Source organism: Heterocephalus glaber, unplaced genomic scaffold (assembly GCF_053883595.1).
Source record: "Heterocephalus glaber isolate CG9 unplaced genomic scaffold, H.glaber_assembly_v1.0 deba00001503, whole genome shotgun sequence".
Taxonomy (NCBI): Eukaryota; Metazoa; Chordata; class Mammalia; order Rodentia; family Bathyergidae; genus Heterocephalus; species Heterocephalus glaber.
The window spans coordinates 750,283-771,727 of record NW_028258323.1 but is presented as its reverse complement, the minus strand read 5'-3'; the positions used below and the strand labels follow the sequence as shown (position 1 = coordinate 771,727).

At 37.9% G+C, this 21,445-nt stretch overlaps 2 protein-coding genes across 16 annotated transcripts in view; one reads left to right on the top strand and one right to left on the bottom strand.

Moving 5' to 3' along the window:
* LOC110346867 (uncharacterized) overlaps positions 1 to 15,706 on the top strand; it is a 72,985-nt gene extending 57,279 nt beyond the window's left edge. For 10 of the 11 annotated variants that reach the window (XR_015440744.1, XR_015440742.1, XR_015440743.1 and 7 more), the window contains one exon: positions 7,263 to 15,706. The gene's annotated coding sequence lies outside the window, so the exon portion shown is untranslated. The remainder of the gene's footprint in view (positions 1 to 7,262) is intronic. The other variant, XR_002391140.2, reaches the window with a different exon arrangement.
* Positions 1 to 21,445, bottom strand: part of Arhgap24 (Rho GTPase activating protein 24) — a 400,876-nt gene that overhangs the window by 111,551 nt on the left and 267,880 nt on the right. The window lies entirely within an intron of this gene.

The window sequence follows — 21,445 nt, the reverse complement described above, 5'->3', positions numbered from 1 at the left end:
GCATTTAACTTTAAACCACAGTAAACAAGACCACATACACACAGGAAACTGTACATAAAGGAATAATAACGAATCTAATGCGTGCTGGATAATAAGGAAGAAATCTGAACACTCAGAAAGACTATTTGCATTAAATAGCAAAAATACTCTTAAGCCTCATTTTTTTCCTTACTTGCTTTTACACAACTTCAGGTCCCTTTTGAAGTTTCTTTGTTTCCTGACACATTTTCAGCAGATATAACTGTATAGAAAGTGGCAAATTCTAGACTATATTTATAGACATATTTTGTGGATATAGCAGATAGTAACAAGACTTTAACAAATTTAGCTGTTTTGACAATTTTGTTTTACACTCAAAACCCCAACTCCTACCCCAACATTTCTTTCTCAAAGCTTTGAAATATTTCTAGAAATAAGAAAAAAAAATACTGATGATTTTACCTTCCGTATTTTCTGGAAGAAAGTCCAACATCGCACCACCTGATGGTTCTGGGCTTAAGGTTTCTTCATCACAGGTTCATTCATGCAAAGTGGGAAAGAATGTTTGGAGGATGCGTATAACACGCTGGAGAGGACAGTTAACAAGGACTGGGATTTCCTACCTTCACCCTCATCTCTCTCTGAGGTGAGAGGCAAGTGACCACACGTAATACTTTAGAAATTCTCCCTTAACAAATGTTTAGAAAGCTAGTCTTGACAGAAACTGATTACCAGGGATAAAAATCACACCCCCTTGTCCCCTCACAACAATGAGAAGATTAAAACAAAGGCTTTGAAGTGGTTTACTGTCCCAGTGGTCTTTAAAGTCAGAGTAGGCAACAAGTTTTTTCCTCAGTAACCTTTTAGCATCTTCTTGTTTAAATAGCCTGGAATCTTCTAAATTCAGATGGTGCCTAAAATGCATTTGTTTGAGAAAGTTTGAGCAAAATTCTTTGAAAAAATGAGTTACATACAATAAATTGGAATTGCCACTCTACTAGTAACGACAGGACAGTTAAGAGCGCTAATGAAATGATACTGTTTTATGTTTTGTCAATTACAATTTCATCTACATGTTCTTAAAATTTAAGTACTTGCTACTTTTTATGAGAACCGATGCTATAAGTAGCGTTTTCACACATTTGTCCTCCAAATGCCATGGGAGTTTTAGTGGACATGCAGCTTTTTTAGTTTGTCTCTACTTTATAAATACATAAATTGAAGCCTAAGGATTTTTTTCCACTAAGCATGTATGATCAATGTGCAAGCAAATTATGACAAAACAAGCAGCCTTAGAATAAGGAATCTATTTGGGTTATATTTTGCTAACTTCTACTTGTGTTTGGATTTTTCACTCTGTGACCATGCTATTTCTCCAGAAAGTCTTAGCACCCTTGGTTTCCAGACCCAACACTATATTGTTTTCTCCATTCCTCCACTGCTGTATTATTTTCCTTCCTCATGTACAACACCTTGGTACATAGACTCTGGCATCTGAATCAGCAAAACCAGATGACCCTTCGGCTCCTGAATAAGTGTCTTCCTCATCTTCAGGTCTTTGCTCCTGGCAGTCCTGATAGTTAGAAGAGTCTCCTACCACAGTTCTCTTTCAGACTCTATTGCATATCAGAATCCTCAAGAAAGGAGAGAAACCATTCCAGAACATGTTTCACAAGCAATCCAGGTGAACTAGTTGATTCCAACATTCAGCCAGAGATAAAACAAATCACTTAAATCTATTAAAATCCTCTCCATTTCTTCACATCTTTTCCATAAACCCTTTCAGCCAGATATGTCCTTCACATCTTTTAAAGTTCTTTTTCTTGCAACTCTCTAAGAGCCTTCTCAAATTCTTCTTTGCATGCAAATTTCTCTGAGGTCTTCTACTATTCAGTGGTAAACTTGGAAAAGGACAAACAGGGTCCCCTGAACTGTCCTGTCTTTTAGTTTCTTTGTCCCCTGGAACCACCCCTGCTGATTTGATTGACCTAGACTACTCTAACACAGGACACAGAGTGCTTAAATCTCTTTCATCTTCCCTAACCAGCGTGGGTCTGTGGGGCGATTTCTTTCTCCCTCCTCCTGAATGGCAGCTCAAGGACAGTCAGCTGTGTACAGGGCAGTCCTGAATTGTGTCTGACCCAACACTAGTCTCCAATGTGCTCTGGGAAAACCTTGCTTTAGTTGCTATTGGGCTTTTGGTAGAGATGCTGGTTTTACAGTAGAACATTGGTCCAGTCACCATGATTTGGGTGATCAGACACTGAAGCCAGCATTGCCCATTGATATTATTTGCTGCTACATTCTAGACACCTATAGGGAACTCTTAAGCCATCTCTGAATGCTCCTTGAATCTTCTGGCCATGTGGACACTGCGCCAGATGGACTCCATATGCTGGGGGTCAGCTGGGCTGGTCTCTAGGCCTCGTGTGGCTCCAGTTTCACCTGGAAGTATGCCAGCTCTCAGGTCTATCCTCACTTCCTTGATGTGTCGTGACTGCTAGAAACTTCCAGGCATTACACCTTACCCCTAAAGCAGATAAAAAATTGCCTCTTACTTATCTTTGCTGTAACAGATCTCAAATTGTCTAGCTTAGAGTGCCCAAACTGTGTTGCCTAAATTTTTAGAAAGTCTAAAAGGAGCAAGTACACAATTTTGTGAATTAAATTAAAACCTGAACTTTATATAATTTAAAGTTTTTCTTCTGTCTTCTGGCTCATTTCACCTAAATCTTTCCATAATAAGAACTTCAAAAATAGGATACAGTGGAACTACAAAGTGACTGTGTTCACATTCCTCACTTCCCAGATAAGACACAAAAGAAGAAGGCTTCAAAAACTGACCAAGGCCCTGCAACAAGTTCCAAGGCAGAGCAGGAAGTTAGACCTCCTAACTTCTAATGAGGTCCACATAATTATCAGGAGGGTCTAACAGTGGACACAGAGCTGTGGAGTATAAAAAAAGGGAGAAAACTACTACTGATTAAGCACCTACTAGAGACTAAAACATAGCATATGTTCTGTCACCCAATCTCACAATAACCCTATGATAATGGTCATATTTGAATCTCGTGCTTATCTATCTATCTATCTATCTATCTATCTATCTATCTATCTATCTATTTGTTTAATGAGGTGGTGGGGTTAAAACCAGGGCCTTGGGCATGCTGAGTTACACTCTATAACCCTCACATATTTTAAAGAAGAGGAAACAGAATCAACAAATTTAAGTATTTCCCCAAACTCACATGCCTCGCAAGTAATAGACAAAGAACTGGATCCCCAAGCTATCCAGGCCCACATCCTGTGGATCTCCCCCTGCTAACCCAGTTCTGAGGCTAGAAAGACAATGTAGTAAAAACTTAACTAAGAATGTCATCAAATACAATACCTGAAATAGACTCTGAATATTAATTTCCTCATCAAACTCCATATTCTAAAATAAAATAATAATTTTGGCATATATATTTTATAGGAGTTTCCTTTACTGAAGGGTCTGTATGAATGAGGGATGTAAAAATATGACAAGCATCCATAACCTTATGGGATGAACCATTGCCCACGCTTGTTGCTTCCTATGAATAACATCCACCTCGTTTTATTCATAGCACTGCCACTAATTTATTCTCAAGCATCAATTAATTAATTTTCTTTTTCCCTCACTAGGATGTAAAAATTCAGGAGGGACCTAAGGGAGCCAGGGAGCTGTTGGTTCCTATTTGTATGGTCCATATCACAAAGTAGAAGCTGAGGCTTCCAAAGCAGAGCAGGAGTCCAAGCTGCAGAGAATTCTAGCATGCTTAGGACCTGGCATCTGTGGGTTTCTCTTCTCAGGTGCATAATGCATGCCTGGTGAAACAAGAACAAACATCCCTGTCTTGGATACACAGATTTAGCCAAATTGACAAGCCTTTGACTTCACCGTCTACCTGAGAAATAATGTACATTTGGGGAAACAAAAGAAAAGTTTTCCCATAGGTTTGCTTAAATAACATTAAAAATAAACCTATGGACAACCTATTCTTCCTCTACTGTGACTTTTGTTTTGTAATGAATCAACATCATGACAAGGTTAATGATTATAAAATAAATGAAAGTTATAAAAATCTAGTACAAATTATTTAATTATTCATGTTCTCTTATGATGTTGGTTAATAACCTAGCACAAATACTACTTAATGCTATTTTAAAAATTGTCATTATGAGTACAATTAATATTTATATTTGAAAAACATAATATATATTTGTATGACTCATACAAGATGGAAAGCATAATTCACTTAAACAGTGCCACCAACAAATTTAAGAGCAAAGAAGAAAACCAAAGTATTGTTGCATTTGAAGTTTATATTTTATTTTTAATATTGGAACTACATATTAGTTCTCTTACATTTTTCCAGGATAATGTATCTAAATAAGCAGAAGCTACATGGGGATCATAGCAAATCTATAGGCCCTGTTTAGGTAGACAGTTTGCTGTACAGAAATTAACTGCATCTCATTCTATTTAAAGCCCAAAATCCCAATTTACATACAGTGGTACCTTGGTTCAAGAACTTAATTCATTCCACAATTCTGGCTTCAGAATTTGTTCCAGGAATACATGTACATATGCTTGCAGTTCTGTTGCAACCAGATTCATGGAACAATTTAAGTTCATGAACCAAGGTATCACTGTATGTAACAGATGTGCCCCTGGAACATAGGGGCTATGCTGTCTTGAAAAAAATGCCTAGGACAAAGTCTTCATGATGAAATTTCATGCAAATAAAAAGCAAATAAAATACTTTCCTCATTAATAGACATAGGATGTTCTTGTAAAACATAAACCAATGTCTCATTTCTTCATTTTCTTTCTCATTATAAAATTCCAACTGCCTTTTCCAGCAGGCATCCTTTGTGATATTTCAACAAGCATTGAAACACATGGGAGTGTGCATGGCTGAATTGCTCTGTGGAGATTGACTGCAGTGTCAATTTTTCATTCTGTGTTTTTACACAGAGCCTTCAATGCCCTCACAATTGTGGCATCTTAAATCACACAGCTTGGCCAAAGGAGGAAAATCCAAGGTTGTGGAGAAAATGGCCATAATATGAGAGAAATGCTATACTGGAGGTAGAAGGAAACACTTTAGCATTGTTGTTTTTATTAATCTCTTAAGGGAAATAACTGGAAAAGCTTCCATGGTGGGAAATGCTCCATGACAGCAAATACCTGAGACTTTACAATGACACAACTGGACTATGCAAGATTAGAAAAGACAGGTCCTGCATGTTTTTCTCCAAGATCAGCTGTGCTAGTGTGAGTATAGGAGCTTTGAAATGTCAAGAGTTAAGGCCACTTAGACTGGCTGAAAATGTTTTCTGAGCCTGGATAGATGTGCATCCATTAATGATCACTAATTACCACCGTAGCAAAAGGGGACTTAATAAAGAATTTTATTCTCCATTTTAAGAGATGACGGAACCAATAGCAACTGATACTAATTTTAACTCAGAAAACTGGCCAACAAGCTGTGCTTTCCATGGTGTGCACAAACGTGTGATGTACAAATGCTGTGGCTATATTCAAAACATGATTGAATAGGAATATTCACCCCATTGTATTGCACATTGAACTCTCCTCTCATTTCGAAGTGATTCAAAATTGTCTCTTAAAAGCATGAAAACAGATAAAACAACATGCATATTTCTATTTACTTATCTATGTTCAAAACTGAGAAAGGAAATAAAATGAGCTTTTATAAGTACCACAATCACTTGTTACCACTGCTTTTTAGATACAGGGATGGTTCTAAAATATATATATATGTATATATATATATATACATATATATGTATATATACGTATATATACATATATATACATATATGTATATATATATGTATATATTGCTTTCATTGTGAAAGTATTCCATTTTCCATTCTAGTAGCTACAAAAAGGTTATTGCTTTTTTAAGAACTCTGAAGAGGCATGCATTAAGTTGATATTTAATAATATGATTATCAATTCTTGGCACTGTGTATTCTATATATTCACAACTACGAATGCAAACTTGTCTTTCATTAGCAAACATAAATGAATTAGACTATATTGATTGGGCCAGTTTAATGAGTTTTCCTAAACAGTGTTAAAAATAGTACAATATATCTTTATTAAATACTAAATTTTGTGAATAGTAAATAATCAATAAATCAATCATCATTGATTAATTTTATTACATTTTAGGGCTGGGGATTTAGCTCAGTGGTTCTGCTGCCTGCCTTGCAAGCCCAAGGATCCAAGTTCGATCCCCGGTACCAAAAAAAAACTAACTGGAATTTTATTATATTTTAGGCAGGGTGAAATGTGGCAATTTTCTTAAATTTTTTAACTTTAATACTATCGCTCAAAATAAATATTTCCTTATTCATTTTTTGCTTTTCCTATCCAAACACACAATAGGAATAAAAGTTAATGTTATATCTAAGAAACAAAATAATAAAAACTATTTCTAGCTGAAAGACTACAGAATACTAAAACCTTTTTTTAAGAGGTTCTCCATTTTGCAACTCAGTGAAGAGAAAACAAAAAGGTAGATGGTAGATAGCCAGATAGACACAGAAGTAAGGTAGATATAGCTAAAGTAGAGACTTAACATGTACAACTGAAGATTTATAAGAAAACTGAATCTTTAATAATATAGTAAGTGGCAAAGTATATAAATTTCAAAACAGGTTAGCCTGAATCTCTTTTCTTTATCTTGATAAAAAGAAAGACTTGATGAAAAATGGTGGCGTTATATCAATGGTAGACACACAACTACTTTGTGAAGTAGTACAAGAAGAAGTCCTATAAGTAATTCTTCTTATGAAGTGGTCATCAGGGCAGTAAGTGGCTGCCCTTCCTAGTCTTGCTGGGCAGGGTCACTGTCATTGTGCCTCTCCACACAATGACAGCTCTGCAGTGGATGCGTCATCAGAAGGCTGTCAACCCCCCCTGGGATTTATCTGTGCTAATATTTGTATAAGTTGTTATCATTCTTATTCATGCTCTGTTTTCAATTTGGTCTGACTTTTTAGGTGATCTCAGTTCTCTGAGAAAACGTAAGCATTAATGTTTTTATTAAGCATTTTTTGCAAAATACATTCAGATGTGGCTTAACAGCAGAAGTGCCTGATTCAATCACTAAATCTTAAAAAGTAAATTTTGTGCATGTTTTACAACAGGAAAATAAATAATTAAACAAATAATTCTGTTTACGTTGGGCTGCTGGGTTGATTCGTTGTTTTCTCATTGAAAGAAACACAACCAATGACAGGAGGCTCCTGATCTGCCCTGCATAACCAGCAGGAGGAGGAGGGATGGATGCAGACATGACCTCAATGTGGACCGAAACAGGAAGCTCTCCCCAGGTCTGGCAAGGGAAACACAAGATGAATATACTGAAACAGCACTGCAAGAATTAATGTGTCCTGAAGTGAGGCCTTGGAAATCAAAGCAACACAGCCCTGGGTCATGAGGCAGACTGGAATGGATGGCTCTTCCTGAACATTCTGGCCATTCTGGGCAGCACTTATCATATTGCCCTGAAGTTGTTTTTTCTGGCCTCCACTCTCATGCAAGCCTTGGGATGGAACACCAGCCCTCAGTCTTGCTGCCCTCCCCACTCTGTAATAGCCCTGGTACAGAGTAGATGACCCCAAGTGTTTGCTGAATACACAGAGTGATTTAGGATTAAAGATGTGTCCTCACATGGAAAGGAAATGGAGAGAAAATCAAGAAAAGCAAGGAGAGAATTCTTGCTTTTCAAGTGGCCTTAGTGTGTCAGAAGGCCAGCCAGGTGTAAGTCTATATCCTATCCTGTGAGGCACATATTTCCATTTTCACAGAGGACACTCAAGTTCAAAAGTTGAGCTAGTCACCCAAAATCGACACAATGAGTGACTAGCTAGGCCAGAATTTGACATCTTCTGTGTCTTAGGATTCCACATTTGGGCTCCTTCAGGTTACCAGTGCTGTGTAGGATCTTTGTTTTGGGAAGCTACATTTATAGACCTTTTGGGCATAACACTGAATTTATTGAAGTCCAGAGTGTCAGCAATACAGTATTATGACCATGACTTCCCAATTAGGAAAAAAAAAGCCACTAATAATTAATTGTTTCTTTGTTTCAATTCCAATGGTTTCACTTTTTTTTTATTTTTATTTTTTGGTACCGGGGTTGGAACTCAGGACCTTGCACTTGCGAGGCAGGCAGTGGAACCACTGAGCTAAATCCACAGCCCTCCAATGGTTTCACTTTTAATTCTTTAGGATATGTTATAAGACTGTTATATTGTAAGAGTGATTAATGTGTTGAGTAGTTCTTTCTCTCTAATGTAAAACATGAGACACAAAATGCAAAAGCACTTATGAAAGATAAGTTTCTGAAGTTCAAGATCACTAGTCTATAATCAAACATAACCTTTTAGATGAAAACAAACACACATTCAGCATGCTTGTTGTGCAACTAAATAATTTGTACATTTTTTTTTTTGGTACCAGGGATTGAACTCGGGACCTTGCGCTTGCGAGGCAGGTGCCGGAACCACTGAGCTAAATCCCTGGCAATTTGTACATATTTTTGCAGTTCTTCCTGCCATACATTAGTAATTTAGACTCAGTGTGAGGTACACATTAGACTTAGGATAAGTCTGGTTTAAAGAGCAAATACACTTTTGAAAATATTGGCTACGGTCACTTTCAATGAAAACGATTTCTTCTTATCTTTATTTAGCTTACAAATGTCATCCAATAATTAGTTTTCAAGACAGGCAAACCCCATGGAGAAAAGAAGATATCTCTTCTTTGGGAGAGAAGGAGTCAATGTATCATCTTTGCTTTGTTCCTCAGAGGGGAAATAATTACGAAACAAATGAGGCTGAAGCCGCCAGGCCTTTCAATGGCATGGCTCTTCCAAGGTCCGAAGGGGCTGAATTACTGTGCTCCTGTGGTCAAATATTTTAGCCACAGTCTATTATGTGTCCTTTTCTCACTCACCTTACCAACCACCATATTTTCCCCTGGCAAAGGTAAGGTGGCATGGACCACTGGCATTTTGGTACCAAGTAAGAGGAAGTTGTACTAGGAATACCTTTAGCTTAGGTTTAGTGGAATATATGTATATGGTTTAAGGAAAGTCTGAATTATTTCATTCTTTTCTGTAGAAAGTGACATTACAGTTTGAGGCCAGCCTGAACTACAGAGTGAAACCCTGTCTCAATTCTCTAGTGCGAGAAACTGAAAGTGTAAATAAGGATTAAAATGATTAAAATGAATAATTGATAATTTGAAATAGGAAGAAAAGGGGTAGGGGAGGTGGGAGGGGAAGGGGGAGAGGAAAGAAGGGAAAGGAAAAATTATGAGAAAAGAAAAAAATGGAAACAAATTCTATTTAAATAGGGAAGGGTGGAGGGGGTGAAGGGCACACAGGTTAGGGGGAAAAAATAAGAACTAAGATATATCATGTACAGGTACAAGCACCCAATGATAAATGTAAATGTAAACCTATTGTATACCTAAAATGTTTCAATAAAAGAATTTAAGCAAAAAACAAACAAACAAAACCAAACCAATCTGTAACATCTCTGGAGTTTTGATGTTTGTATTTACCAGCTTTCATAAATTTTTATTTTTTGTGAAATTATTTTAAATTCTGAAGTAGAAGGTGATTTTTTATGCATAATTTTGTGCTTTTAGATAAGACACTAAGATTATATAAGCTTTAGACCCCTCAAAACTTGAAGCTTTCCCAGCTCTAGGAAGTCGTATGAAACACTTGGAGAGAAAAACTCTCAGACTGCGTGTGAGATTTAGACACATTCCTTAGACTAGATGGGAAACTCAAAACCCTTGGAACTAGGAATTATCGAAGAAATCTTTATTCAAAGGAGAGAATAAATGGGAATAACAAGTCTAATCTCATATTTGCTCGATAATTCCTCCTCTTATTTCAACATTACCCTGCTCAGCAAACAGAAATACAATCGGACCATTTAGAAGATTCTCTTCAGTACAAGGAAACTTAAAATAAACTCATGAAATAGTAAACAGTAAAAGGGAGCACACTGCCACCTTTAAAACACAGGAGGGATTATTCCTTCCTTGTCTACTCCAAACTTGTCTTCCTGATATGTCTGAAAAATTTTCCTCTGTACACATCTAATATCAAAGGAAAGAGACCTAAGGCTGTCATTAAATATTGTGTAGCATAAGTGGGTTATTTTTTTAAGAGTAGGAAAAATTTATTCGGAGAAAGAAAGCTTCTGCCTAAGAGAGACAGAAGAGGGACTGGAAAGTGGGTTGCCCACCCACCCCATTTCAAAGATATTTTATACAGCAAAGCCATGTGGTGAGGTGGGTACAAAGTGGGACAAAACTATGACCAACCAATAAGATTACAAGTACAGTCACCCAGGCAATATTGATTAAATGGAGGTCAAATGTGGGAGCAAGTCACATAACAAGCATACAAGGATTTTTGGTGGGTTTTTAATGTGTTTGGAAACTAAGACCTATAGACATCTGTCCACATCCACGAAACTTCTGAAATACCCAAGGACTCCTATTTTCGTATTGCTAGACACAGCCCAGAGTCAGCTGAATTAATGGGGAATAAGTCTTCACCAATTAGCAGAATTTAATTCTGAAAAGAGTAACCCATGAGTGTGAGGCAATATGAATGACAAGCTGCCTTACAAGGCCAGGTGCTCCAGTCGGGGCTTTCTTGGATAGGCAAAGAAAGGTAGATCAAGTACACTGAGTTTCCATTTCTTCCTGGAAAACAAAATCAACAACTGAGGTTGATCCACTGTATAGCCTCACCTAATGGATGAGGTGTACTTAAATTTTATCTTTGAAAGAAAGTATAGATACACCACATAAAAAGTGTTACGAATACAGGTAGGAAGTTCCTTCATATTTCTAGACACAAATGGTTAGCAACATTGAAGATTAGGGAAAGAGGAAAGACATAAATTATATACAGTCCATGATACTTTGCATGGTGAGGGCTTTTGTAATGTTCCACAGTCCAAGTGTCATTCCTGCTAATGATAATCGCTGCTAGCATTTATTAAGTTAATTATATGTTTCAGGAACTTTATTTTTTGGTGCTAGGGTTTGAATACATGGCCTTTGCCTGGATCTTTTTTTAACCTTGAGATTTCAGATATGCATATTCACTCACTCAATCCACACATTGTGGGTAGCTACTATTATCACACCCCATTTTACAGAGACTGAAATCAAGGCACAGAAATGTGCAGACTGTAGTGAGAGGCACAAAGTGGATTTCTGTAGAGCCAGAATTCAATCCAGCAGGGGTATACACAGCCCAAGCTATCCCTTCACCTTTCAGCCACAGGTAACGAGCTGCCCTCTCCCTACACCTCACCTTCAGCTTCTGAAAAGAGAATTCTCAAAAATCCAATGTAATTGGCACCTTTAACAAGATGTGGCTATTAATTTCCAAAAGGGAAGCAAAATGACTTTGGAAATTCATGGGGAAATAAAAATTGTTCGTTTCCTTTGAGTTGGTATTAAAAAAAGTGCTTTTTGTTCTGTTCACAGGTGGATGCCAAATCTGTGAGCTTTACCCTGAAAGTCTTGCAGCTTCATGGTCTCTACATTCTGGGGCTACAGTAATTTAGAGAGAATTAGGTAATCACAGAGGATGTGGTCAGCTGCAGCAGGACTCATCCTCTTGAAACAGTGCGTGGGAGTTAGAGCTAATTAATGCAGGTCCTAAAAAATTCTGCATGCCTGCACAGAGCTTTAGAGGACAGGTAGCATAACATTCTCAGAATGACAGCCACTGAATCCCCCACTTCCTGGCTGAGATTTTCTAAAGGCTAGAAAGGCAGAGCCTCCTTGCTGCCAGATGAGGAGGCTCTGGGCAATGGGACAGGGGCAGACAGATATATGCAGGAAGGCAGGGTAGCAAAAAGGCAGAGACATGTGGCTGTCACTACCTGCTGTCCTCTTCCCTTGCTTTGAAGCAACAGCAGCATCTTTGTGCCTTATTTTTTGGGAAAAACTAGGACTATCTCACAGGCATCAGCCTGCCGGTCAGGAGCCCCTTCAGCACTGTCAAGCCACCTCTTGTCTTCTTGGTATGGTAGAAAGAGAAAGGCCTATTATTTTGAACATGGTAATAAAGTGTTCCCTTATTTGTTGATACCTGCAATCCTGATAGGCAGGAAGGAAATAAGAGATTGGGAGGGGCCAGTTGGAGGTCATCCACAGGCAGCAGGGACTACTACAACAGGGGCACTCTCTGCCATATGTGTACTAAAAAGGCACTGGGAATGTTTAAGAACCTAAAAATAAGAAGGTACCATCTCTTTTTGAAGTGCAAAGATTATGGTTGAATTTGAAAGGAAACTGTTTTTTTTAGAATAGTTCTAAATTTACAGAAAAGTGGTAAAAGCAGTACAGCATTATTATCTCATACAACTAACTGTAAATTGCTTTCCCCATTATTAACATCTTACCTGATAACTACAGGAAGGTAGTGCTTTTGCTATGACCAATAAACTAGTAAGAATATGTTATTATTAACTAAAATCCACAAGCTGTTCAGATGTCCTTAGTTTTTGCCTAATCGTCTTCTGCTCCTGTGCTTTTCTGGGGTGGCCCATTACATTTAGTCGTCATGCATCCTTTGGCTCCTCCTGGTTGTGAATTTCTCAGATGTCCCTTGTTTTTCATGAGAGTATTAAGGTGTATTGGGTCAGGATTCTGTAGACTGCACCAAGTTAGGTTATTGGTGTCCTGATTAGATTGGGAGTATGGGTTTTAGGACCACTTACATGATATACCTCCAAAATGCCCACTCACTATTGATGTTACTGGCTGTTTTGTGATTGAGATACATCAGTCAGGTTCCTCTGAATTCATTTTTCTGCCTATTCTCTGCACTCCTTGTATGGAAGACACTACTCCAATGGTCCACATTAAAGTAGTGAGCTCCACTGATTTGTGGGAATTGTGTCTACATAGCTTATCGGCAATTCTTCTTCACGGATATATTTGTTCTCCCCAGTTACATATTTATCTCAGTAATAATCACAATCATGGGTATTTGGTGTGTAAGTTAGACTATAACTCAATACTATTTCAGTAGTGTTGCTCTAATTGTTCCAGCTTCGTCTACCATGGGTTCTTACATTGGCTCCTTTATCACTTTTTTTCAAATAGCATTTCCTTACCTTCTGGCACTACAAAGTGATCCAGAATTATTTTTATGTATTTTCTGTCCCAATCCTACAATCAGATATTTCTGAGGAGCCCTGCTTCCTTTTATTGAGAATGCCATTATAAACCAAAGTCTGGGTGCTTTATGGATGGTTGGCTTTAAAAAGTTCTTTTCCATTATGTTTCTCTAAGTACTGTTTCAGGTTTGCCTGGCATTCTTCCCGCACAGTTTATTCTTCTTCCTGCTCCCTTAATGTCTAAGTTACCAGCAGCCTTACATGACCACTACCTTTTTTTTTTTTCTCTTCACAATCACTGGAGGAGATTTAAATGCCCTACAGTTCAAGTTTCCCTCTTACAAGGACAGCAAGATTTAAAAATCATCACAATATACAAAAAAAGTTTCTCCTATCCATTGGAACTTTTATATCTCCATTTCCATGCCTACACCAGGCTGTATACTTGCGTGTTCCCAATGACCTCTAGGGAAGGGGTCATCTTTTGGTATATATCATAACATGATGGATTATATCACAACACATTAAAGGTCCTAAATAAACTTTTAAAGGAACTAATCTAAACTTTTAGATCATCTAGATCACTACTGCCTGATAATGGCACATAGGATTGTACTGAGTAGAAAAATAGTATTCTAGAAGAGGAGATGCAACTTCTGAGCATGATTATGTTTCCACTTTTTCCCTTTCATTAAAAAGCCCCTTGACTAATCTATTGAGCAATGTAAGTGATCTGTGCTATTCTGAGAACAGAGGATGTCCCATAAAAAACTAAAAAGGAAAGAGAAAAATCATATGTTTATTATTGCTTATTCCCAGACCAACTTTAGTTCTGTCATCATCTCTCACCCTTAGCTGGCTGAAAAGCTAAATATTTTCAGCATTAGTTATTTGGCTAGTGATCACAAGCCTGATACTCCCTTAATTCCAAAATCAAGCATAAAAGGAACAGAATCCATGACAATGAGGATGAAGTCACACAGGTGTTAAAGACAGAACTCACAGCATTTAAACAGCAATGACATTTTAGAAGAAAATAGTGCTGTTCAATCAGCATTAAATGTTTTAATGAAAATTACTGCTCAGTGCTAGGTGCTTTCTGTGAACATAAATTATTTTATTTAATACTGCAAGTTAGTTCTACTGAATCAAGTGCTTTGAATCCCATTTCAAAAGTAAAGGTTAAGTGATGTATTCAGAAATGCATGAATAACATACAGAATAATCCAAATTTAAAGATGTTTCCCCTACTGAAATTCAAACGGAGTACAGAACCACTCTTAAGTTGTGCAGACCCAGTCTGAACTGGAAACAACTTATGTAAAATATCCCAGGATCTTTGGGGGCTTAATAAAAAGACCTCTCCCAAATGCATGGGCAGGCGGCAAGGTCACTTCCAGGCTCCACACTGCAGGGTTCTGCTTTCTCTTTTCCTACAGCCAGCCAAGGTGATCCATCCTCCTTCCAGCCCCAGCGAGGGGTCAGGGGAAGGTCCTGACATTATACTACTTCAGGCTGGTGCTTCAGCGAGGCTCCCCAAGGTCACCTCCATCAGAAGATGTGGAGCCAGAAGGCTGAGTGGTCTTGATAGCTGAGGAGCAGAGGGCTGAGGGGGAGTGCTGGGCCGCCCGCAAGAAAAGCGACAGCCAACAGCAAGGCTCAAGGAATGCGGAATGTTCTCTGTGCATGGAAACAATGAGTAGACGTTTCTTCTCTTGAAAATAGACGTGAAAGCTGGAAGCAAAAAACATTTGCACTGGATCTTTCCAAATGTTCGAGAATCAAAGGTGAGCTCGTTCATGCAGAAAACAACATACATATAAAAAAGTAAAAACCAGATAGAACCTTTCCTCTTTAACAGAGTTATGTCAAAGTAATACACATGTGTAAATACTGAAGTTTCTCCAATGTGAGAAACTGAAAGTGTAAATAAGGATTAAAATGATTAAAACAAATAATTGATCATTTGAAATAGGAAGAAAAGGCCCAAAGAGGTAGAGGTGGTGGGAGGGGAAGGGGAAAGGAAAGAAGGGAAAGGAAAAATTATGAGAAAAGAAAATATGGAAACAAAGTGTATGTAAATAGGGAAGGGTGGAGAGGATGCAGGGCGCATAGGTAATGGGGAAAAAATAAGAACTAAGATACATCATGTACAGGTACAAACACCCAATGAGAAATGTAAATTTATTGTATACCTAAAATGTACCAATAAAAGAATTTAAGGGAAAAAAAAGTAATGCCTCCAGGATTTAAAAGTTTTTTATTAGTTTGTTTTGCAGTACTGGGCATTGAACTCAGAGCCTCACACATAAGGCAAGTGCTCTGTCACAGAGGTATATCTTATATCTCCAGGCCCTTAAAAGTTTTTATTAGTTTATGTTTGCAATACACAATGATTACACTTAGCTTGGGGAGATAGATAGATAGATAGATAGATAGATAGATAGATAGATATCTCAATGGTATTTTGCTTCCAGTTTTCAAGACTATTTTCAAGGGAGGAAACGTCCACTCATTGTTTGCATGCAGAGATGTGATATATATCACATCTTGACCATTTTTACTCTCCTGCCCCTTGCCTCCTTTCTTCATCTTTCCCCAGATCCCCTTCCCATCTCTACACATTCTACTTCTCCATTTCTTAACACAGCTCTTTTATTTTGTTCTTTAAATTCTTTCTATTTTGGGTCTCTCCAATTAGGGAAAGCACGTGATATTTAACATCTGAATCTGACTTATTTCACTTAGTAATATGGTCTCAAGGTCAAAGTCAGAAGTATAACTTGATGTTGGTTGGCCAAGCACTTCTGAATCATGCATGAGAAGTTGTTCCACAATTCTGAAGAATTTTCTGTGGCTCAGACACAGAGAAGGTGATTATGTTTAGAAAAGTGTTAACAGCTTTTTACCTCAGTTATCTTTTCTTTTTTTCATACAATACCTTATACATGCATTATTTATCAAATTAATATTGAATCTGATTAACATAGAATGAACCAATAAGGGATTGTTTTGGGTATCACAGACACAATGAATGAGAAGTGATATTATACTCAGAAAATATTAAACCCTTTGGAAAATAGATTTTTTTCCAAGATATAAATTCATTTCTCTGTTCATCTTATCTGATTTTTGTCCTGTTTTCCTTTTCATTGTCTTGTATTCCAGTGTAATTTGTCTAACATCTTTAGAAATATAAAGGCAATAAGTCTTAGATTAATATATGTATATAATATATATATAAATGTTTAAGCCAAATTTTAAAATTCAGCCATATTTTAAATATATTCCATATATTTCTATAAAATGGTCCAAATAGAAAGGTTTCTAAATATATATTATCCTTAATTTAAATGAGCAATCCTTCCTAGTTATATACCTTGGTCTCCATATTCCAGGCTTGCTTCTAAAGTAAATTAAATAATTCCAAAAAGTAAATGAGATATATGCTTCTTAATCATAAAATTTGTGATTTAAGAGTGAAGAGTTGATTTTACCTCATTTACCAATTCATGAAATCTTGGGATTTAATTTGGTCATGATAATGATTAAACTAGAAAATGAAGGATTAGCTGAAAAAAACCTTGCATTCATAAAGTAAAGTTGAATATTATTGCAGATTGATAAAATGAAAAAGTATCCTTCTGCAACACGGCCCAGTAAGAAAGCCAACAAGAGAAGACTGGAGGAGCCGGGAACCCCATTGAACAACCTCTCCATCAAAGGCCACACAACCTCCAGGAGGCTCTCCTGGAGAGAGCTGGGTGGGAATTAGGGCCACGCTTAACTCGGTCACCCATGGAATGAAGGAGGGAGATGGATGCTGCATGTGGAATTCATTGTCTCAGAGTGACAGAGTTTTCTCATTTAAAATGTACTCACATTCTCAAGATGTTACTACAAATCATTTATTTATAAGACATTACATTGGAATCCCCCAGGCAGAATGCCTCTATTCCTCTAACACATACGAAGAAAAATCAAACAAAGAAGAAAATGAGGAAACTGATCTACCTTTCTGGATGCTTCTTGCTGCTCTTTTTCATGGCAGGAGAACCTGGCCCATGGACACACCTCTGAAGGGCTCCTCCTCTCCACTCATCCTGTCATTTACCCCTCACCACATTCCCCACCCCACTCCCTCCCCAAGGACACATTCTGTATCCATCAGAATAAAAGGCCTCATTTTCTTCAGTGTCAGATAACTCCCTGTCGGTCATGCATCTTCCCTCAAGGTCTGTGTACAGATGTCCATGCCCAATCAGAGGAGAGTAATTCTGATCTTCTTAGGCTACCCTGAATACAAAACAACTCTGTTACAAATTTTACATGGTGAATTCAATCCTTTTACATGACTATATTGTTTTCTTCGGCAAGGATTTATGAAAGTCTCATTTAAAGTTGCCGATCACTATTCAGATTTTTATTTAAGGAGTAGTAAGCTATTTCCTAAGAACTGTATTCCATTTCCCTCACTGCACCTCATACATCCAACCTGACAATACAGTGTTCTTTTTCATTACCACTGCAATTAAAAAGAATCTTGAGGTTCAAGTAGATGTAGGGTACTTTCCTAAGCACTGGGAAAGAAAAATATTACAGAGTAAGCTCTCAACAACAACAATCCATAGTCCTAGAGAGTAGATAATCAGTGGCCCCAATTAGTCTTTGTTCATTTAGTTAACACTCACTGAGCAGCTATTAGTGCCAGGCATGATGCTAAGTGGCCGCTGGAAAGACAAACAAGCAGACCTCATCTGTGACTTCATTGGGCTTCCATTCCAGTGTTGGTAACTGATGATGTTTTTTAAAGGCTATAACATTGATACAAATAAATAAATGACCAAATAATGACAGAGTTTAGTGAGTGCTAAGAGGAAAATTAATAGGGTTCTGTGACCGAAAATAATTATTTAGTGTGGCTGATAAAGGCCTCTCTGAGGCCTAAGCTGAGACCTGAAAAGGAAGGCGTCAGCCAGCCAAGAAAATAGGGGAGTGAAGCACCATAAAATCAAACACCTGAGCTTCCAAATCCCAGGGGGTAACATGTAGGCTGGGAGTCACCAGTGTGGGCAGAATGTGGCTTGTTATGTGGAGTGGCTCAAGACTAGGTCAGTGTCAGATTTGTCATTCTATGTCTGCACGTCATGGTGAATGTGGACAGTTCCAAGCAGAGGATGGGCAGACCCAATGGATGCTGGCTTGCTTCCTGAGTGGAGAATGGGGGGGGGGGTGCGTAATTTTAGGAAACTATTGCAATACTCCATCCACATGATGGTGGCTTGTACCATAGTGATATTGATAAACACTAGGGAAAACTGAAAGGCATGAGACATATTTTTGAAGTAAAATTGATAGGGCCCATGAATGAACTGAATGAGGAAAATATGGGATCCCATCAAATGTTAGATGGTGTTGCGACTTACTGAGTCAGGAAAGGCAGCAAGTCGCACTGATGGCAGTAAGGGCATCACAGAGCTGCATTTTAGATGGTAAAGGCTGAGGTACATGTGAGCTGAGTCTGGATATCAAGGGAGAAGTGGGGCCAGGATTCAGGACAGGTGCTGAACCCTGACAGAAAAGCATCAACTGGAACTGGCTGTTTAAGAAATAGCAGGATGGAGAGAATTAGAGAAGAGAAGGGATGTCACCTAAGGCACTCAGCACAAAAGGCTAGCCTCACCATGGAACAATAAAGGACACACTTAGCTGTACTAGAGAGTTCCCCTAGGGAGGGACTGAGAGAAAACATCTTGGAGAATTAGGTAAGGACCAGACTGAGAGAACTTTTAAATTGAAGCTTATGATTCAAGGTGTTCACAGATAGTGAGCTATCAAGGGTAACTGAGCAGAGACATGGCATGAGGGGTGCTGTGTTAAAGGAGTGTATTGTTAACAGCTAAGATGGTCCATGTCCAGTGCTTTCAGATAAGGAAGACCTTAGGCTGATGTGAAAATCTTTCAGGACATTGTTTCAGCAGAGGTGGTGTGGATGGACAAAGTCTGGGCAAAGATAGTCACAGAAATGAAAAAGCAATGAAGAATAAAGTAATGTTATAAAGAAAAAACATGGAAAATATTTGGTGCTGAGATGGCAACAAAGGGGAAATGAAAGGAAATAATTTGCTAAATGCTATCAATGCCTCTTCTTCTTAACTACAATTATACACTGGCACTGTGCCCAAGCAGGTACGCCATGTACACCTCGCTTCATGCTTGCTTCCTCTGGAATGGTAGGCGACAGTGTACACGGCAATAATGGTTGACACGAGCTCAGGCCAAGGAAGTTCTGGCATGGAAATGAGGAATGTTGGAGGAGAAGATTAACATCTTTAAGGTCCATGCTTTGACCCAAAAACATGTACCACACAACATGCTCCACAGCCCCACGGCATAGCATATGACCATTTGTGGTTCTACCTCAGGTTAGGCCTTCCTTTTCAAAGAGGATGTTCTCTAATGTCTAAACTTTATGAAACAGAAAAGGAAAAACATAATGACTAGCAAGGGCTAGCTGAACAACAAGGCAAATCAACAGACGCTTTGTATTTAATTTTGGCATCTATGTTCTTGTTTATGTTGTTAAAATCATATGTGGACTTTAGCAATTCATTTCCTTTTGGTGTTCTGGGTTTGCTGTCTATGAAAGAAAATCAGCTACCTAGTGAAGTAGGAGAGTGATATGTCTGTGTGTGTGTGTGTGTGTGTGTGCACACGTACACGTGCACGTATATGTGTGGTGGACACAGTAATAATACATGCCTGAAAGGGACTAAGAAGATATAGAAGGACCATAGATATTAAATACTGATAAAATGAATCTGAGAAAACCAGTATTAAGCATAAGGTAAAAAAAAGGCATCCCTCCCAAAACACTTCTACTCAAAATATCAGTAAGAATAGATTTAACAATATTAATAAACAATCTGTTCACAAAGTAATGATGACTAGGAAGAGTAACAGTCATTATTCATTTTCATAACTAATGAAAGGGTAAGATGGATGCCAGAAATTGCTTTCCATAATGCCCACCTTCATCCTACCAGTGCCTGACAAATGATTCTGCACTGCACCTAGGGTACAATATTAAATCCCCTCCTATACATTCATCTCTTTATGTATAGTCCTGTTCACAGAAACTTCAGTATTTTGGTTTTTTTAGTGCTTTTATTGGTACATTTTTAGGTATACAATTCGTTTACATTTATCATTGGGTATTTGTACCTGTTTATGATGTATCTTGGTTCTTATTTTTTTCCCCATTACCTGTGCGTCCTTCACACCCTCTACCCTTCCCTATTTACATAGATTTCATATCCATTTTTTTTCTTTTCTCATAGTTTTTCCTTTCCCTCTTTTCCTTTCCCCTTCTCCTCCCTTCACTCCTTCGTCTTTGGACCTTTTTTCCTATTTCAAATTATCAATTATTCATTTTAATCATTTTAACTCTTGTTTACACTATCAGTTTCTCACACTAGAGAAACTATTCGGTATTTACACGTGTCCTATTTATTTCACTTAAGAGTATGGCCTCGATATGCATCCATTTGGCTATAAATGACTCTAGTTTTTTGTTCTTTATGGCTGAGTAGTACTCCATTTTATTAAAAAACCACATTTTCTTTATTCACTTTCCAGTTGATGAGCACTTGGGCTGCTTCCAAGCTTTAGCTATTACAAACTGTGCCACTATGAACATGGGTGCACATATATTACTGTGGTATGATTCTTTTAATTCTTTTGGGAAGATCCCCAGCAGGGGAATAGCTGGGTCAAATGGGACCTCTAGCCCTAGTTCTTTGAGGTATCTCCATACTGACTTCCACAGTGGTTGCACCAGTCTGCACTCCCACCAACAATGGAGAAGGGTTCCTTTCTCCCCACAACCCTGCCAGCATTTGTTATTGGTTGATTTCTTGATAGCAGCCATTCTTTCTTGGGTGAGGTGGAATCTCAGTGTTGTTTTCATCTGCATCTCTCAAATGACCAATGATGTTGAACATTTTTTTCATATATTTATTTGCTGCTTTTACTTCTTTGTCTGAGAAATGTCTGTTCATTTCAGATGCCCATTTTTGAATTGGGTCTTTGAATTTGGGGGGTCTAATTTTTTTCAATTCTTTATATATTCTGGATAGTAGTCCTTTGCTGAGGTGTAGCTGCTAAAATTTTTTTTTCCCATATTGTAGGTTGTCTGTTATCTCTGTTGGTGGTTTCTTTTGCAGTGCAG